Below are 17,335 nucleotides of genomic sequence, written 5' to 3' on the forward strand. Positions count from 1 at the left end.
CGCCCTGAGCATGCAATGTAGTGAGCATACCTGGAGGTACCGAAAGCTTCAAATCCAATGCATCCCACTTCCAACAGACTGCATTGCATGCTGGGAATGAGGCTTCTGATGTCAACAGTCAAATTCCTGCTTCTGTCCTCCACCCCAATTCACAAAGTTTGTAGCAGAAAGGAAGAGAGAAAGGATTGGGCTGTTAGATTTATAGGATTTTACAGGCCTGTCAATTTGAATTATGTATTTAAGTCATTAACAATACTGTGAAGCCATTTAGAAGAACACCTCCACAGAAATACCTCTATTACTTGATTCCTTTAAAATGTTAAGACTATAAATACTCTTTTTTTAAAAGCGTGCATGTGTTTTTTAACTCCCGGTCTAAGTGACAATAGAACACAGTCATGAATTACAATGAGAACTGTCAATTTGGGACTTTACTTTCTTGCCTTAATGGCATTTTACAAATGTGTAAAGAGTAGAAGGACTGTGATTCTGACAAGTGAAAATGGGAATGCAAAGCAGCAAGATCTCACAATTAGAATCACTCCTTTTCACATAATAAAGACAGGGCCAGCTCAGAAATAGATCAGAATAGAACAGTGGATACAAAAGGAATGATCATGAATAAAGCGCCTGATGCAATTTTGCAGCAGGTGTAAAGAAAACTACTTTGCTGGACATCACCACCATCTTCTTTAAAACCTGGCTGCAGACAGAAGGCTACCTCGGGCTGTCGCAGAGATCCTAACTCTGAAACCAGCCACTGTTGACGGAGAAAGTTATGCCGCTACTGCCATTGCAATTGCTAATCTCCATATAGAGTTTGCTTCCATAGTAAATAGGATCAAATGGTTAACAGGATTAACTTGCCTTCAATCGAACCCATACACAGAGTAGGGAACAAGAGTTTGCCTTTCCTCCCTGCCCACCTGTCAAAGCTGCTATGCATCTCAAATCTATGGTGACATAATGTTCAAATTGGACCTGTGACTATAATATCCATATTAGCTAGATATCAAGCATGCACTCTAAGACTACAGATGTTGGATTTTATGCATCGAGGTCTTATCATAATGTGAAACATCTGCATGGATGTTGTTCTTGCTTCCAGTACATGATTATGGACCACAATTGAGACATGTGTCATGTGCTCCAGCCAAGTGGTATAGTATAAATCAATTTGTATGATGGGCAGAGCAATCCAAAGCCCTCCCCCACCCCAAGATGGTGCAAGTCCCTTGTAAAGCATGTTCCCATATACTTGGGAGCAGGCTAGGCCAACACATATCTGCCCCAAAACACCCGTTCCTACCTCCAACATGCCTTCCCATCACCCTCTCCACCCCCTATGCTGGCCTGCCCGAGTTGGCACAAACTTACCCTATCCCAGCACAGTGCCAAATCTTCCCCAGGAGACGATAGGTTTGTGCCAGTCCAGGCAGCCACAAAGGGGCTGAAGAGGGTGTCAGAAGGGTGAGTTGGAGGCGGGGTTTGGGGGCAGAGGGAGGGTGGCCCAGGATCTGGATCCGAACTGGGAGGGTGGTGGGACCAGCCATGGCAGCACATGTCACCCAAAAAATCAGTAATCAACAAAAAACTAGTGGCCAACTTGATGACATTCACACAACTGAATAGAAGTTCTAGTATTGACTTTGATGATGATGATGATGATGATGATGATGACTTTTGTTACACAGCAAGTGGCACAAGGCAAACACTTCTGGTTTCTCACTAGAGGAGGAGGTGCTGGCTGCTTTGCGCCCCCTGTTCCTTCTCCTGTGGAGGCTCCCCTTCAAAGGGAAACTCCACAGGAGAAGGAATGGGGGTGAGAAGCAACCACTGTGAGTGCTCCTCCTCAAGGGAGAACCCAGAATTGACTGTGCTGCACTACAAGTGACACAATACCGTCACTTTTGGGTTTTCTCCAGAGGAGGAGATGCTGGTGGCTTCGTGCCCCCTGTTCCTTCTCCTTTGGAGGCTCCCTTCAACCTCTGGTAGACATTCAAGGGGATCCTTCACAGGAGAAGTAATAGAGGCTAGAAGCACTTACAGTGAGCTCCTCTTCCAGGGAGAACCTAGAAGTGACTGCCTTGCACCACAAGAAACACAAGGATTTTTGGGTTCTACGTGGAGAAGGAAGCCCTGGTGACTTTCTGCCCCTGTTCCATCTCCTGTGAAGGCTCCCTTTCAAAGTCGTGCAGTGAGTGCCCCTTCCTCTGTTGAGGACTGAAAGTGACATCATGTGACACAATGTCAAATGATGTCATAATGTCAATGCTCTAGGCACTGGGGCAGTGCATTACGCCTCTGAGGTAGACCAACTCAACGTTAACAGGGAGCACTTCTTGTTAATATTCAGTTAGGCTTCATCTAGCATGTAGGCTGGTTCAGTCACTCTTCATTTCAGCAATGATTTCACTTTGTTTAAGGAAGAAATGCTGGAACCTCCAATACTAAAACACAAAAACTAAGGGAAGGGAATCGGCACAGGGGACACAGGGCCCTCCCCCCCCCCCCCGAATCCACTGATAATTGAATTTGTGGATACCTGATCTGCAGATACAGAGGCCCGCCTGTATGGTTTTTGTGTGTGTTTTATCTATTCAGACATGTGTGACTCTTGGCAGCTTTATAAGCAAGGGTTCTCCATGCTACCCCATAAAGCATGGCTTCTTTCAACTGTTGAACATTCATCTTTGTATCTGTTTTGATGGTATCAAGGCAGCACATTCTCTGCCTACCCCTTCTTCTTGTTCCATTAACAATTTCTAACATCATTGACTTATCTAGTGAATTTACACACATGACATGTTTTATGTATGTTGTGATATTGATCGTAAATTTTTTTTAAAGAACCATTTTCATTGCATTTTTGCAGTTGCATTTTTTACATGGGTTAAAAAACAAATCTGTATAAAACTGTGCTCCTCAAAGGTCAGTACTGTGCCCCCTGAGGTCTGTGTCCTAAGCAGCTGCCTAGTTGTCCTAATGATAGCACTGACCCTGGTCACACCTGTGCACACCTCCATTGTGGCAGGCACAGCACATTTTCAGCTAGGGAGCCCCTGGTAAGGGGCAAGGAAGCAAACAAGAGAAGAATGCACTCTGCAATCTAAGCCTTTTGTCATAGTGGAAGCCTTGCTAGTCCTTTTTCCTGCACTGCCAGTCAACCTCTGGCAGACTTCCTGACTCTGTAGGAATCCCAGAAGCCCTTGTAGCAAACAGTGCGGGAGCTTTCCTCTGAGGCTTTGCCCGTCTGAGGGCACGAAACTAAGTAGAGTGTCCATATCATAAGCTCCCCTAAGAGGATACACTTTTTGATAGGATTTATTTCTCAGCTCTGGTTACTTGCAAGAATGTTTCCCAAGAATTAAGAAGAGTGGGATCTCATTGCTGCAACCCACTGATTAAAGCAATCACTGTGCACAATATATCAGCCAGCACTCAATACATGCCTCTGCTTCCCTCCCCACTCCTGAAGTTTTAGAGGAGTGTAAGAGAAACATAGGGTGATGGTGGGCTTGTCTACTAGGAACAAGGAGCAGGGGGATATGATGCAAAAAGCAGACATGCCTCCTGCTAAAATTTCACGTGTCCTTTTCTGTACACTGGAAAGACAAGCCCTGTAAACCCCCCCCCCCGGGCATGTTGTGTGAGTACCCCTACTGCACCCCTTAACTATACCACTGGTTAGTATTGACTATCTACATACAGTTGCTGTAGGTTCTCTGGATCAATGCAAGGGACTATCATACTCTCTTCCTCTAGAACTGAAAACTGGCCTATTAGCTGAGATGTAGCATTTTGAAAGAGATCTGGGGAGACTGAGGTGAGTCTCAGATGAGATGGGGCAGATGGGGCAGAGTCTCAGATGAGATGAGGCGAGTCTCAAAGAGAGATGGGGCAATCTTATGGTTCAAAAGACTGGAGTCAACTCTGTAGCACCCATACAAATGCACTGTTTACATATGACAAATGAAGCTTTGTCCTGGTGAAAAGCTTAAGCTGAGAGACAGAGACAGAGACAGAGAGGCAAACAGGATCTCCCACCTCCTGGAAGCCATTTTAAGCTTTTGTATCTTTAGTAAATATCCATAGAAGGAGATGCTTGGGGAAATTAATGGGTTGTTTTACTAATAAGGGGTAAACCATGCTTGAAATTAAGTGACACATGTGTAGCTCATAGGAACTTTACACTAAATACTATTTGCTTGATAGATTTCACTAGGTAAATAAATACTGTTTAACTACAAATTAAATTTCCTGCAAACATTCCTTGATAATTAGGCATAGTATTCCTATGAAAAGTAATTGCCCTGCAGTCTATCTTTTTGTTGAAAAGTGCAAAACAGTCAGTTACCTGCTTTGTAACAAAGTGAGCTCTGTGCTCATTTTCTGCTACCACCTACTCCATCGCTTTCAACATAAACCAAGGTATGTTTCTTTTCATAGTATAATAAGCACCTTTGCTACTATTAGGTTTCTATAAATAAATTTGGGATTGGAGGAAATGGAAGACAAAGGAGGGAATGAATCTGTATACAGTTGGACCCCCAAATCCGCAGTTTGGCATCTCCAGATTTGATTCACCGTGGATGCCAGTGGATATTAGGGTTCAAGTTTAAATGCCTTTTTTAAAAAAAGACATAAAAACAGGGTTCCCACTTTTTCGCAGCCAAACCATGCTGTTTCCAAACTTGAGGAGCTTTATAGCGCTAGAAGACCCACTTCCAGGTCACACGGAGGTTCCTTCCTTCTCTCCCAGCTTACCCCAGAATACTTTGCTGCCAGGTAACCCTGCCCCACATTCTCCTTGCCCTCCTCCCCACCCAGTTCCGCCCCTCCCCGCCCCATTCTTCCCTCCCCTGCCCCCTTCTGCCTTTCCTCCCATCTTACCATGGTCAGTGGGCAGCCAGGGATCCACTGAACCATGTGCGGGAAGTCTCTAGCATGGCACTGAGCTACCCAGCGTGCTGCTGGAGCATGCTTTATGGGCACTTCATGACAATATCCGGTCGCAGAACAAGCACTTCGCTGCCACCCCCCCCCCCCCCGGGCCATGAACTTTCACTTTCATATGCGTTTTGGACCAAAGTTTGGAATGACCTCTATGCCACCCAACCCACAATTGCAAGGGTTTAACCACCAACCACTAAGGGTAAGATGCTGGGTCTGCCAAGCAACTCACAGAATCAGTATGGATGCTCTGACTGATGGATCTACATATTGAGTGGCAGGACATACAGCCATCAAACAACAAACAAATAAATAGAGCCATACAAGCTATCAGCCTCCCCTCTCAAGAAGAAATCTATATTTCCAGTTCTTCTGAGATACAGTACAACATGCTGCTTTCACAGTGCTGCTTAAGAATTCCAGCTTGAAGGAAATTGAGACAAATGAGTTGCTCTTACAATACCCTTGAGTTAAAAGGACATTGGTATTACGAGTGTTCCAGTTAAAGTAGGTCATTTTAACATACCCATCAAGCAGAAAGACCACAGTGACCACAATCAACCTTTGAGTGGAGTTGGCCTGCTTCTGCTAGAATGCAGGTGAATGAGTATTAACCACGTCAGTGCCACTACATGAACTTTTTAAAGTAACCAGTGTTTCCACATGTTGCCACATGTATTAGGACTGGAGTGTTGACAGCTGCGGTTTGGAGGAACTGCAGAGCAGCTTGACTCCACGGCTGTATTTAAAAACAAAATGAAAATAAAGAACATCAATGGAATTAAATCTGAAAATTAAACACAATATTTCATTTGACAGGTTATGATTGTCTGCAAAGTCTAAAAGTTGGAAGTCAAATCTGACAATTTATCCCTGTTGTTACCAAATTGCAAAACACTATTCATACAGGATTGTCTTGACATTGATATTATTATTGAAGCCATGATTATTTATTTATTTATTTTTCACTTTTTTTATACCGTCCTTCCTCCAAGGAGCTCAGTGTGGTGTACATAGCTCATCCCCTCCTTTTGTCCTCACAACAACCCTGCGAGTTAAGGGAGGCAGAGAGAAAGTGACAGGCCCAAGGTCACCCAGGAAGCTGCAATATGCACATCTTCCTGTATGTTCTGTGGGGCTCAATGGGACTTTTTTTTAAAACATGCTCCAGATCGCACTGTTAGTTTTCAGGGATTTGATTGGTTATTCTCTAGATTTCTTCTGTATCAAATAGGTACGCTTCCCTCTGTTGCAGTTTCAAATCTGCTTTCCATGTTTTTCCTTTCACGATTTTAGATCTATAAACGTTGAAAATGAAATGCTCTTTCTTTCCCATCTTGACGGAAGTGATGCTTTTCTAGGAATTCAGACTTTCTGTCTTTAACTCTTAGAGACCCCTGAAATGAGTATTTGGCTTTTTTTTTTGGTGGGGGGGGATGGTGCTTTCTGGTTGTCTCTTTTTTCCCACTGTGAAAGTTCTGCAGACCTGTGGAGTTCAGTGAATACGCAATAGGTGTTACCGCTGCTAACTGGGTAAGAGGCACTCTTTCAAGTGGGTGCTCCTCTTCTTAGCAGGGGGAGAGTAACTGGCCCATCTCATCCCAACAATGTCTTTTCTAGTGGCTGCCTGCTGGTGTTCTTTTGCATCTTTTTAGATTGTGAGCCCTTTTGGGACAGGGAGCCATTAGTCATCTGATTTTTCTCTGTAAACTGCTTTGTGAACTTTTAGTTGAAAAGCGGTATATAAGTACTGTTAATAATAAAAATAATCATAAGTGGGTGCCTTGAGTTGGCTACATTCCTATTGGCATGAGGGTGGGGACCTTAGAAATATATAAATACCTTTGAAATGTTTATGGCATCAACAATATTTTAGATTCTAATTACTCACAATCCCCAATTATGCAATGAGAATACGGTAACCAACTAGCTTCCCAAAGAAGAGGATTATGGGGCATTTTGTGTACTGATGTCAAGATTTGTCATTTTGAAACTGGGAAATATAAGCAAGAGCTCTGTTTGTAATTTAAGATGGTGACCAATTAAGAATAGTTTGCTTCTTCGGGCATCCACTTTAAAAATACATTTGCTCAAATACATCAGAAATGGGGGACTGAAGTTGTCATTAATATTACTGAATTTGCCTGCCAGCTTCAGCTTATTTACCTTATTAAATGTAGCTCAATCTATTCTTGTTTCTTCTTGTTCAGGTAAAGCCTTGATCCTAGAAGACACAAGCACACTGGTGTTCCCATGAGTGATATATGAGATTACCTTGCCTCAGTTCAGAACAAGCTCCCTTAAAATCAAGGCATTTGGGCTCACTTTGGATTGCAATAATAGGTTTTGAAGCTTGCCCTAGCAGTTTTCAGACTGGGGGTACAAGACCCACCAGTGGTCATGACCCAGTTTTGGGTGGTTTACGAAACTGACAAGGCAGATTAGGCTATTTTCATCAAGGTTTAAAAATGCTACTTTTTGGCAGGAGGTGGGGGGAGCATAAGAACACAAGAACAGCCCCACTGGATCAGGCCATAGGCCCATCTAGTCCAGCATCCTGTATCTCACAGCGGCCCACCAAATGCCCCAGGGAGCACACCAGATAACAAGAGACCTCATCCTGGTGCCCTCCCTTGCATCTGGCATTCTGACATAACCCATTTCTAAAATCAGGAGGTTGTGTACACACATCATGGCTTGCACCCCGTAATGGATTTCTCCTCCAGAAACTTGTCCAATCCCCTTTTAAAGGCGTCCAGGCTAGACACTATCACCACATCCTGTGGCAAGGAGTTCCACAGACCGACCACACGCTGAGTAAAGAAATATTTTCTTTTGTCTATTCTAACTCAATTTTAGTGGATTGGGCACTGCTGCCCAGTCTTCATTATAGCCCTTCCCCATGGCATTTATAAATCAGGCAGCAGCCTCTAGTGTCTCAAAAATGTTTGAGAACCACTACCCTAGTCTGAATGTCAGTCTCTCAATGATATCATTGGGAACAGAGGCCTCAGTCATTTGGCAGGCTTACTGGCTCCTCCCCCCAAAAAAACAAAACAGATTTTCTAGCAACAGGGAAGTGCACAAAGGGGGAAGTCTCTGACTCAGGACTTCAATAGAACTTACGAAGAGAAACGTCCTGGTACAAAGACCTTTGGGAATGAGGCAGCCAGGTCTTCTAGGTCATTACTAAGAACACCAAGCCCTGGCCAGCAACAATTTCCAGCAACCTTTTCAGTGAGAAGTTCTCACTAGAGTGGCTTTGGGGTCTAATGAAGAACCAAGGAGCAAAGCCTTCTTTTGTGCTTTTCTGTCCCTGATGTTAAAAGGTAAGTTTAGCAGAAAAGGAATGAAGCAGCTCAGGATGGGGTTGAGCTTATTTCGTAGCCAAGCTTAAATTCAAAGAAATTTTGCCTTAGATCTCAATAACCTTGGTCTTTTCAAAGTGGTAATTTCTAACCTTCCCTGTTGGAAATCCTCCCCTGTTGGAAATCTTCCCCTGTTGGTAATTTTTAACCTTCCCTGTTGGAAATCTGTCCCTGCTTTCTATTGACAGCTGAAATGGCAAAGCCTCATACTGGGCAGTTTTCCATAGCTGACAGTGGGAACATTTTGGTTGTGTGCACAACCCTCCTTCCCAGGATTATGATCTAAAGCAGCCTTCCTTGATTCACTCACTTGTGTGTTGTCATCGTACCGGGTTCTAAACTGGCAGAAGCCAGCACCATTAATGAACGCTTGCTGCAGAAAATGGAAAGATAAAGGAGACTTTTCTTGCCGGGCTGAATGGCTCCCTGAGAGCTCAGAGCTCTGCTAAGAAGAACTGCCAAATGCATTTTTAAAGATGGCAATGAACAATGAGCCAGGGGTCTGTGCATATTGGATACATATGCAGTCAGAGGAACAACTAGCATTCCTTTCATAATAGTTCTGCAGTCGTCTTAGACAAGTGACAAAAATGTTCAGCAAGATCTGTTATCTGTCTGGAACATGGCAGGAAGGAGAATGATCATCACAAAGAGTCTTCCTAGGCAGAGCCTCACAGCTTTGTTAAGATGCATCAGTTGTGAAAGAAATGAGGCATGAGAATCTCCTGCGGCTTCCGAAACTGTTCAAGAAATGAGGATTTTAAGAGATTAACTCAAAAGGGTTGAATTTAGCTCAGGCACATGGGGGCTAAATGTGGAACCCCTTGTGTTGTCTACTTAAACCTCCTGCGGTGGAACCAGGGTAAAAACGAAATCTTGAGCACTGAAGAAATGCAGCAGTTCTTGGATGGCATACCAGAAAAGAAAGTCAGTCACCTCTTGGGTTAACCTTGCTGATAGGAAAATAGGGGCACAATCCTGATGTGCCCATGGGCCGGCGCAAGTCCCTTGCGCCAGCCCAGGAGGGTCGCAAACGTGCTGTAAGGCATGTTTGTGCCTCCTCAGGAGGAAGCCGAGCCAGCGATCAGAGGTGCACCAGCCTGCAGAGGGAGGCTTGCATCAGTCTGGCTGGGCCAATGCAAGGCTCTGGGGTGGGCGGGAAGGAGGCGGGGAGGGAGGCGTTCCTGGGCAGGGGGAGGGCAGCTGGTAGGCAGCCCTGGGGGTGGGTGCGGGGAGTGAGAGGTGGGGCTGGGACCCAGCACTTATTCTGGATCCCAAACCTTGTTCCTAGGGAGTTTGCAGCGGTGTAAAGCTGCTCTGCTCTCCTCGGACTTGTGCCACCTCAGGAGCTGGTGCAAGTCCGAGGAGACCCATTGGGGCAAAGGTGCCTTACCTGGAGGCAAGGGGAAATGTTTCCCCTTGCCTCTGGCTGAGCCACCTTGGGCCCCTATCCTATGCGGGATACAGTGCAAGCCTCTTGCCTTGCCTGCTCCAGTGCAGGGTAGGATTGTCCCCTAACTTGTCCTTTATATCATCTCTGTATACTGAGGAACCTATAGAAAGGCTTTTTGGGTATGTATGCTTCCATCTCTTCTCTATATCCAGCCCTAAGACACCCGTGATTATAACAGGCAAAATAAAGATAAGCCGCCAGGAAATTTGTAATGACATAGACCAGAAATGGAAATGTGTGAACTAGAACCTAAACAGCGACTTTTAGTGTCCTTACATTAGAGATTTAATGATCACTGCTTTCCCTAAGAACTAGTTCTGGGGGAGGTTTAGAGCATGATCAGCATGCAGTACTCTCTGCATTATCACTAAATTATTAAGCTATACAGATGACTAAAGTAGCCCGGGGCAATCCTCTCTCGTCCTGGAGTAACTCAGTTGTCTCTGTCATCCATGTCAGAGACAGATATCTGTATTCAGCCAATAATTCCTGAGGCTCTCTGGTGGGAAGCATGACAGTTAAACTGGTATAAAACCAATATATCAAATACAACAATATGAGTTATCTTTCTCTTACAAGATCTGACCATAGTGTTTGGTATGTTGAATACAGTATATGTTAAAAGAAGACTGATGACCCAATACTATTCTATTGCTGCTCTGGCAGATCATGCGTTAATAATAATAATAATAATAATAACTTTATTTTTTATCCCGCCTTTCTTCCCAAAGGGACTCAAGGCGGCGTTCCACTGGCATGTGCTGTCACAAAAGTACCATAAAGTGCAGAGAGCCAGCACACCTGCGGAAAGGCCGGAGCCTTCCTGCACACACCAGTGGAGAAAAGGATGCCTGCTGGAATCCAGTTCAGGGGCGAGGGAAGGCAAGGAGTGGGTGAATGGAGCAGGGGGAGAGTAGGATAGGGTGGCGATGGGTTAGGTGTGGGCCTATCGGGCCTGGAAGGAGGCAAGATCTGTGACACCGGCACAGGTCCTTGTTGAACCATTGCAGCTGCTGGGGCTTACCCTGAGGAGACCTCCAGCAGCCAAAATCCCTGCAGAATACTGCGTAGCCTTCACCAGTGCTGCTGTATAGCCATGCGTGGATTTATTGCCCAATCCTATCCACACTTTCCTGGGAGTAAGCCACATTGACTCTAATGGAACTTACTTCTGAGTATACATGCATAGGATTGGGCTATTAGATTTAACGGAGACTTGGGTAACTAGAGAATTCTAGAAAAAGCGGACAAGGAGGAAAATCAACAGGATGATCAACAGGACGAAGAAGAGGCGCTGATGGAGATCAAGAAAGATATGATGGACAGAGTAACAGGAGTGCACAAATCACAAAATTTATTGGAAGAAGAAGGAGAAAATATATCCCAGTTAACTGGAAGAATGAACACATCGTATATAAGAAAGTGTGGATCTATCAGATTATGTTATAGAGATAAATTATTAAAGATATTATAGGAGAAAAAATAGAAAGTAAGAAAGAAAAAGAACCCTGACTGGTAATCTGAGGGTTAAAGAAAATTGGAGGATTTATTCAGCTAATAAAAATTGCCCAAATTTATTTGAAGAAAAAAAAAGAATACGTATGAAATTAATAAATATGAATTAGAATGTATTAAAAATGTAGATAGCTGGAAATGTAAATGTGTGGAAGAATTGCTTTATATGTGGTTATTATGTCAAAGAAAAAAAGTGTAATTAGATTGGAGAATTAGATTGGAGTTGAAATAGCTGAGGTGATAATTTGGTAATTAGATTATTTTGTTTTAATATTAATGAGCAATTGAAGTTAGTTGGTAGAAAGTGAATATTTAGAAAATATAGTATAGGGCATTAGGTAAAATTTATTGTATATGATATAAATAAATGGATGACTCAATAAGAGGTAGAAAGAGATGAGTAAGTAGACTAGGAGATATAGTATGATTAATTAGTAATGGTATATGGTATTTAGCACTCCTAAATGTATGTTATCTGTTTGTATGTTTGTGTGTGTTAATAAAAAAAACGAGAATTCTGTATAAGAAGCCATTCATTTTCAAAGAGCGCAAGGGGGATTGAGAGTAAAAATTCTGATAATGACCTTCAGATGCTTTTGAAACATGCTGCATCTACAGATGCTTAAGCTTGGAAATGAAATTAGTATCTAAGGTGATGTGAGATTTACTTTTCCTCATTTCAGTACCAAAGACATAGATCTTTGTAATTATAAGCTACATTTGCACTAAATGCCCTCATTTTTACAGATCATATTCGGCAAATGACTTTAGCGTAATGGTGGAATAATTCTGGAAAAATAAGACCTGGTATGTGGTCTGCCTCCTGCACATGTGGAGTGGAAATACACTGAAGAAATTATAGTAATTGCTGCATGGCAGATTCAAGATCCTGAATTCCATTTTCATCTGTCCTTCTACTGCTGTTGCCTGGCTCTGAAGGATGGTGTTCTTCAGTGCCTTTAACAGCTCCGTGATTGAGAGTTAATTCATAAGTTTGGAGGCTGCTGTAAAATGCTTCCATGAGGTAGCAACTCCACATGGGGCCTTGACATTTGAAAGCTATTCACGACATGGATTGCTTCAGGCATGGACTGTGGAGAGTCTCCATGGTATTGGTTGGAGAATCTCCACACAAGTGGGCAAGTTCATATCATGAGAACCTTTCAAAACGTTATGGTCCATGTGGAGATGCTGTCCGGTTGGAGGGCTTTCACATCTACCCTCATGATGATTGCTGAATCCATGTGCTGAATCTGACCATGTGCCATCTACTCGTAGCTGCCAAAATTATGAGGGCGCTCTGATGAGAGTCCACCAGAAATTACTTTTCCTGACACTGTTGCAGATCAATAACATCGAAGAGTAATGTGGCATACTAGTTAAGAGACTAACTGATCAATCCTAACTGACATTTGGTGCCAACAGGGCATGTGCTACAATCTGTGCTGGGAGGTAGACAAGGAGATATTTTCAAGATAAGGAAATGTTTGTTCTCTTATCTTGGGTCTGCACTATAGCTGCTTCAGTGCTGCAAAGTTAGATAGGATTGGTTCCTAGGCTATGAAACCCAATCCAAATCTCACATTTGCCATGAATTTGCTAGGTGACCTTAAGCAAACCACTCCGTCTTGACTTCTGGTAATACTTGATATAATGATAGTGCTTCCCTTACAGGGCTGTTGTAGGACTAAATCAAGATAACACATATGACATGCACTGTACAAGTCTGTACAAGCACTGTTTAAGCACTGCACAAGTCTTTAGCATTGTTAAGTAACCACACTTGGCAATATCACTCTCTACAAGTGAAACAGAATGGAACTTCCAGTCACAGGTTATATTTTTGCTATGTATGCAGACTTATTTTGGGATCCACAACAGATTTGAACAGTTTGCTGGATATTCAGTACTTGTTTATTCATCACTGTTCAGTAGTCATAAGCCCTTGTTGTAGTCTTGAATGAGTAAGACTGGCATTGTAGCCTGAAAGCATATAATACATGCATTTTAAAAGTAGTGGAAAAGCTAAAAAAAAATATGCTCCAGTTCTCTAGAGGAAATTGGTTTAAAAGAATTTAAAATCTTGTTAAAAGGAATTTGTTCATGCACAAAATACTCCTGTTATGTGCTCTTTAATTAATCACCTACATAAAGTTCAGAGCCATCTGTTCAGGAGATGAAAATACAGAATGAGATTGTGGAAGACAATTATTTTGATAGTCTCAAACATAAATGGAGTGATCATTTCTAATAACAGGAAATTGGGTTAGTACTTTTCCGTAACATCTAGGTGATGGCTTTTTACTGGGAAAGATAAATTGTATGAAAGAGGTTATGCTTGTTCCATTCTTACTCTATAAAGGAAAAACAGGCCAAGTTTGCAGGTGCTAGAAATGAATGTTCCTGACAGATCCAACCCTATCTGGGCCTTGCACTGAAAGAATTTGCATTCCAAATTCCATCAGTGCATGGCTCAGGCCCTGACACAGCACCTGCATTGAGAAGGCATGGGCTTGGGCCGCCAACCTGAATGGAAGACCCATTGGGAACCGTGACACAGTGCAGTGTTTCTAACTTGCCTTTCCATCTCTGCCTGGTCCTTGGCTAGCCCATAGCATACCAGTGTACACCAGTGCCCCTGCATGCTATGGGCTGACCCAGGATCGGATTGAGCTGTTAGGGATGCTGGCAAAATTCTCCCAAGCGAGGCTCAGAATCAAACTTCCAAGGAAAAGCACATTTACAAGAGAGAAATGCCAGATTCACTCCTCATTGGATGTAGCAGAGCTCCAAAGTTCTGATGTTCCTGGGATATGAAGAGGGATCCATTCTTATGTGAAGGATCCATAGGGTGTTGGCTTCCTCTCCCAACCTCCAGGTTTTGTCCCTGCAGCATCTGCCTTCAGCCCCAGTTCAATGTAAGGAAGCAACAGTATCTCATGTCCCCTGCCCACTTTAAAACATTTCTGGGAAAGGAAGAATGTAAAAAATAGGTTATGGCACAAAAAAGTGAACTCCCAAATGAAGGTCAGAATTTCATCCAAGGAGAGACTTCTGAAAGTTTTCAAGGAGAAGCCAAACAAGTTCCTATAAGACAAGTGAATTCCTCAGACTAGGGTTTCTACACATCCCATAAATACTGCTGAGTTGGTAGCATATTTTGCCTAGGCTACAAGCAGAACAAGGGGAGGTTTGTAGCATGTAATGCTTTAAATACAACAAGTTAATGTTATATTTTAAGATTCCGTTGTTTTTACAGGATTAAAAAATGTACATGTCCCTCTGACATCCACAAGGGATAGGTTCCTGCTGCTACCATGGATAACTGAAACTGAGAATAGCAGCAAACCCTACTCAAATTCCTCCAACACAATTATGACTCACCTCTCTTTGCAAACGCTTTGCAAAAGGCGGTTTCCCCTTTATTTCGCTTTGGAACAGACAAACAGTGAGAATCTAGACTCATTCTGCTAGAGAATGCTATAGAAGGCGATTTTGAGAATGCTAACAAGCGGTCCTCTGCTGCCCACTTCCTTGTGCTTTCTCACAATTTGCCTGTTGGGGTAGACCAGAGAAATTGCACATGCAGCATATGTTGGCATGCACTGTTCATTCTCCATCTAACCATAGCTGTACAAGCTTAACTCTACTTCCATTGGCTCATATTTCTTTGCTGGAGCACAATGATAGTCTTTAATTCACAGATAGTATGGCTACACTCCATTGAAGGGCATGGCAGATCATATTTTCCTAATTTGGGATGTGGGTAGAAGCATGGGCCTCATTCGGAACTGACTTCATGACATCATCACATAGCCAAATCTGATTAGCCACATAGTGCAATAACATCATTACATGATTCCAGATCGTTTGGATTGCCTAGTGAACCCCAAGAAGGAAAACATTCCTATAAAAGAAAATGGAGCCAAAAACAGTTGCCAAAAGAGGCAACACACTTATTGACAACACACTTATTGCTATTACCTGTTTTGTTCAGCTTCAATCAATATATATGCCATTGTTACTTGTGATGCTTTTATTACAGTCTGATTGAGTGTGTTTTCTGGGACTGCTATGTGTTTTGAGTGTGTTTTCTGGAACTTTGAGTCCCAGAGTGTGTTTTCTGGGACTTTGAGTGTGTTTTCTTTGAGTGTGTTTTCTGGGACTGCTATGTTTTTGTTTTAATTTTGATGTATTTTACAGTGTACTTGATGTTTTTTGTAAGCGGACATTTTATGGAGTGTCATCACACAAGTCAGATAAAGAAAGAGAGTGCTGTACATGATGCATTTGCAGTGACTTACCATGTAATGACATTCATTCATTCATTTATAAATCCATTTCATTATTTTGTCTATATTGGATTTTTTTTTGGCTTCTTTGTTTCCTGTTAGGCAAAGACGTCTATACTGAAGAACAAACCAAAATGGAATGAAAGACCAAGGCCCTGTTGGAGGACTGACAAAAACGAGATGAAAGCCACTCGAGCTAAGTGGTACACAGATGGGCTCTGCCAGACCATTTCTCAGGAAACACCTGCAGGCATCGCTTGCTTATAGTAAATCAATGCAATTACACTTACGTCTAAGCATAATTATCAATTAATGAGTTCGGTGTATTAATAAGCTTAGTTATTGGTGCATTATCCTTAGTGTCTTAATTCCTTTTTTTAATTAAAATGGTTTGTATATGTCCCTAAGGCTATTAAAGAGATAGCCACAAAAAGTAATTAGTAAAACATCCATAGACTCTCTCTCTCTCCCCCCCCCTTCTTTTTTTTTCCTTTTCACACTGAAGGAGATAAGAGCTTTTTTGTAAAACGGCCTTTATGTTTACCGTTTTATACTTCACATCCTTCCAATTAAAAAGAAATTAGGACTAAGTGGACATTCCAGGTTTATAAGTTTTATACTGCGATGGAGATGAGCATAAGGGATGGGGAGATAGTGCTCCTAAAAATGCAGTGTTTTTTTTTCCTTAATGGTTAATTGCCAGGTGAGAGCCTTAACCAGCATTGTTTCATTACAAAGTAATGGTGCAATTGGTCATTAAGGCAGCAAGGTTATCCAAAGTCTCCACATTGTATCCCCAAGTCTCCCAGGAATGCAGCCTTCTTCATCCCTCATATGCACATGCCGATATAGATCCTTCTTGTTATTACATTATTCATTTATGTAAAGAGTAAGGCTCACTCAGCATTACAGTTGCATACAAAACCTTCGATGAGACTCCAAGCAAATCAGAAAAGGCTCCTTCAGGTCTGAGATGTAGGCAGCCAGATCTGCTCAGAAAAGCACATGAGAGAAGGCCCCTTCTTTGCAGCTCCTTAGTGACTATTTCTGCTGCTCCTTTTTTGCCATTTTCTGCCCTCTCTCTGGTCTTTCTGATCTTCTCTGTCTGGTCTCTCTGGTCCTTTCTCTAAATGTGCATGTACTGCACCTACATGAGTGACCTTTGCATCATATGTTCAATTCAGCCAGGAAAAGAGGCTGTGTTGGCCCCGCTATCCAGGCCCGGCTATCTGTTGTTTTCTATTTGCCTGCAATTCATCTTGCATGACCTAAACTATTGCTGGTAGAATGCTGCCTAGAGTTCTAATCCTGGCTTTGCTTCCTACTAGGATTCCTACAGAAATGGGAACTCAAATCAGGTGACTCAAATCTGAGTTGCAAAAACGTGTTTTTTGCTGACTTGTGTACACTTGAGTCAGGTGATGAGTCCCCACATGTGCAAACTTGAGTCTGTCTGCGCCTGGGTGTGCTTGCTTACTTTTTTTGGCATGTGAAACACCTTGTGGGGCCATAATTCAGACCAGGCCAGCAGCAGGGAAGTTCCAGCCAGGAAGCAGGGAAAGGTTAATGTTTTGCATGGAGCAGGAGACTCTCTTGTCCATCTCTGAAGGAACCGATGATCATTGAACAAAGGATGGGTGGTCTTTTTTTCCCCCCTCTGGATGAGGTGGAGCAGAAAGACTTTTTGCCTTAGGATTAGTTGGAGGGCCGAAAAGGAGGTGGGGAAGCTAGCAAGCAGTTCCTCATGGCTCTGG

The sequence above is a fragment of the Tiliqua scincoides genome, chromosome 3, assembly GCF_035046505.1.
Source record: "Tiliqua scincoides isolate rTilSci1 chromosome 3, rTilSci1.hap2, whole genome shotgun sequence".
NCBI classification, from domain to species: Eukaryota; Metazoa; Chordata; class Lepidosauria; order Squamata; family Scincidae; genus Tiliqua; species Tiliqua scincoides.